Below are 4,195 nucleotides of genomic sequence, written 5' to 3' on the forward strand. Positions count from 1 at the left end.
GTAACCCTTGTCCCATCACTACAAGCTCTTCTCTCCATATTTATTACAGGCCCCCTTCAAGTACTGGAAGGCTGCAATAAGGTCTTCCTGGAACCTTCTCTTCTCCAGGATGAACACCCCAACTCTCTCAGCCTGTCCTCACAGCAGAGGCTTCAGCCCTCTGATCATTTTTGTGGCTTCCTATGGACCCACTCCAACAGGCTCATGTCTTGTCTTGTACTGGGGTCCCCAGAGCTGGATGCAGCACTCCAGGTGAGGTCTCACCTGAGTGGAGTAGAGCATGAGAATCCTCTCCCTCAGCCTGCTGCTTTTGATGCAGCCCTGGGTACGGTTGGCTTTCTCAGTTGCCAGTGCACATTGCCAGCTCACATCCAGTTTTTTATCCATCAGTGCCCTCAAGTCCTTCTCCACGAGGCTGCTCTCAATCCATTCATCACCCAGTCCGTACTGATACTGGTGATTGCCCCAATGCAGACGCAGGACAGATGCAGATGCACTTGGCCGTGTTGGAACTTTGTGAGGTTTGCACTCCTCAAGCCTTGAGACCCTGACAGCTCCCTCTGGATGGCATCCCTTCCCTCGAGCATACCAACCGCACCACTCAGCTTGGTGCCAGCCACAGACTTGCTGCGGTCCTGAAGCACTGCAAGCAGAGGGACCAGAGAGAGAGCCAAAGCTTGGTGATTGACAGCTTCTTGAAAGCTTTGTGCCTTGAATGTTTCCTTCCCTGCCACGATGAAGAAAGTTCACTAGAAAATAATCATGAAGAGGAAATAAGTATCAGTGCTGTTTCCTCCACTCACCTTCCTAGACAGAAGCGGAGGAGAGGAGAGGGGAAAATCCCAGGAAGGGATTAGAGGACCCGGGCAGGGAAGAAGCAGCTTTCCTTCCCCTCGGTGTGAAGGGTGAGCCATATACCACCAGAGCAATCCAAACAACCCTGCTTCCTGGCTGTAAAAAACTCATGCTTGGTATCCTATAGCCGACTTGAAAATCTACTGTGAGAGCTGGGAAGGTGTAATACAAGAGCAGAGGTTTTTCTGGCACACACTAAAGCTGCAACAGGCTGTTGTCCCCAGCTGCTGCTGAAGGTGGTCTTACCCTCCCGGGCCGATGAGACTTCCCACCTTCTGCTGCAGATGGCTGTGCTCCACCATTGCCTCTGTGCAGCAATTGCCAGTTAGTATGGGACAATAATCCATATTTGGACCAGAAAACAAAGGCCAGGCAAATGTCTTCTGTTAGCCCTTCCCTGCCACCTGCCCCATGCATGCATGCACGCACCACCGGCACACAACCTCCAGGGTCAGCAGCGAAAACAAACTCACCTGTTTCTCTGAAGCAGCCCCTCTCAGCCCAGTTCCACCTGCAACCAAGGAACTGGGCGTAGTCATCACCCTTGGTCCCTCTTTGGTGAAAGGAATCCTCAGGCTGTATCCAGCTTGTTCGCTGTGACCACCGTCAGCTTATCACCTGCTGCAAAGGAAATAGCGATAGCAAAGGTCAAATCTGCTCCTCTGAGAGGCTGTCCTGTGGGTATGGCCTCTTGCAACCTAAAAGCCTTGGGGCCCCACCACTGGTGTGGTAGCGAGTCTTCCAGCACACCAAATCTATTCGGAACATTCAAAAGGAGGAACAGACCAGCCACCATTCCTGGAGATGCTACGAAATGGATGCAGGTGAACTGGAACTGCCTGGCAGGAGAAAAGCCCCACAGCAGATGATGGTGCAAGGTGCTGGGGTGAGCTGAGTAGAGTGACCTGCGAGACTCTCAGCCAGCCCCTTTGGATTTAAACCAACAGTTTGCCCCTGTCTCCTTCAACATGGGAGCAAACAGCTTTAGTCAGTCCGAGAGCAAAACCTCTGCTGAGCTCCCTGGCCATTAACTCTCCACAGTCTGGAGGAGGAAACAAAAGGCATAAAATATTTACACTGACTATATTAAAAAAGAAAAAAACATCCATTGCCCTGATTCTGCATCCACCGCTGAGAAACTGCCAGGCTGGACTGTGTACTTTGAGCACCCGTTCTGCTGAATGTCCAATTTATTAAATAACTGCTCATAAACGTAGTTCAGTCTGGGAAATCTTGTCCAGAACAGAGCAAATCAGCAGCCAACACACAGGTGGTGTTTCAATGTAAAAGGCAAAATTGTGGAGGGTAAGACCAGAGAGGAGAGAGGATATTTATTGCCCCAAACAGCCTTAACATAACTTTAAAATGGCCAAATAATTCAGGTATCTAAAACTGTAAATCCAGTGCTGCTGGAAAACGTGCAGGTGTGAGGGCACGGCCCTCCTGCATGGAGGAGGGGCCTTCGAACCCACCTGCAGAAAGGACATTTTCAGGTAAGCACAAACAAGTTTTCCTGTTTTCTTAACCAGTAGACAATATTAAATTTTAATCACAATTTACGCTTTTCCACTTACTAGTCCAAACCAGTTTGAGTATATCCGATGTGGAGAAACAATTAGAGACACAAACCAGTCGTGCAACAGCAGAGACTGAATTCAAGGCTTAGCATTAAGAAAAGCTGGAATCTCAGCTTACACAAGACTACGCACAGGGATCAGAGCACCAAAGAACAGGCTGAACGGAAATCGCTCTTCCATAACCCATGTATTTTACTCCCAGTGCAGATTTATCTTCATTAAAGTTACTCTTCCGGTTGTTTTCCACCATAACTTACAATCACCATAAGTCACGCTACAGATACACGACAGACTTCCAGTAACTCCAATTTCTCAATTACATTTTCTATTTCAAGACCGCGTTGTTTATGACAGCTGTGACATTCGTTGTTACTCATCTCTTTCACGACCTCCATCTCCAAGAAAAGGTGGTGCTCCGTGAATTGCAGCAGCTTAATGCCAGCACAGCATAAAAAGTGTCACAGAGGCTCACCATTACCCGTCAATAAATAAAACATGAGGCTCCTTGCAAGGTCCACGGGCTGTCAGGGCGTTTGATGGAATGGCTTTTGGCGTGTGACAGTGCAAAACGAGCAGGTCACCAGATGCCCTTCATTACCACGAGCGTTCTGTTGATTCCCAGCGATGCTGTTCACACACGGACCTGCATCTGCAACCGAACTTCCCAAAGCGCTCAGGCCATGCTGCAGAGCTCAGGTGAGGGAAGCACGTGCACGTGTTTCACAGGTGATTAGTTTTTCAGAAGGATGTAGAAAGGCTCGTGAGACAGACACGCACAGGTAAGGGCCATCTGTTTAAAACAGGCTTTGCAGAACTCAAGTTATGGTTTGGACATATTACTCTCAATACTGTAAGAGAAACTGTACATAAAGGAGGTGTTCAGGCATTTGTAGGTACATGATAACACTGAGTTTTTGTTAACCCATACTGACTTCCAAGATAAATGTTGATAATGGAAGTGCAGGAGGACAAAGGAGGCTTGAATTTGCCCGGCTCTGTGGTGAAAGTTGTCACTCCATCAGCTGTGTGGACACTGTGAGCGTTGCAGGTACACTGATCACCGGCTTCCCACCACACCCGCACTGACAGATGTAAGCACAGCTTCCTACTACCGTCTGCGCACGCCCCACCTCTCGCCTGCACCACAGCAGCCCCTATCTGCATGCATGAAGAACCCACCACAGCGTCTGCCCAATCCGCAGTATTTTAGGGCAGGATTCTCAGCACAGAACAGTGGAAGCCGTGGGACACCGAAAGAGCTGGTGGCAGAGGATTAGTGAGTTTAAAACGTTCCGAGTGGAGGTCAGCTAGCTAAGTCACCAATTTATGGGGAGAGGGCACCACAAACAGCAAAAAGAGTGTTTTCCTTCCTTCAGGTTGCAAAAATACCTGCCCAACAAGATGGCCCTATGTGCCTGAGCAACCTCAGGGAGATTCAGATTTCACACTGTCGTGGACCAGCTCCGATGGTGACGATTCGGCAATTTATTGGTCTGAATAAATAAGGCGTGTTCTGATCAAGACCTCGTTGCTACTTGAGAGCTCACCAGGACTTCCTCACCTGGCAGCACTGCAAATGCTCAGCAGCAGCAGCCGCAGGTCCAGCTTCCTCGGCGCCCTCAGCCCTCCACCCCTCGCTTCCCAGGCTCAGGAGGCTTCAGGGTGCTCCAGAGCCCTTGGCCTGGGCACAGCAGCTCCTGCCACGTTAGCGTGTCTGGCGCTGGGTCCGCTGCCGGACCAGGCGTGCTCCCGCATGTCTCACA

This window comes from Buceros rhinoceros, unplaced genomic scaffold (genome assembly GCF_000710305.1).
Source record: "Buceros rhinoceros silvestris isolate BGI_N320 unplaced genomic scaffold, ASM71030v1 scaffold14586, whole genome shotgun sequence".
Taxonomy (NCBI): Eukaryota; Metazoa; Chordata; class Aves; order Bucerotiformes; family Bucerotidae; genus Buceros; species Buceros rhinoceros.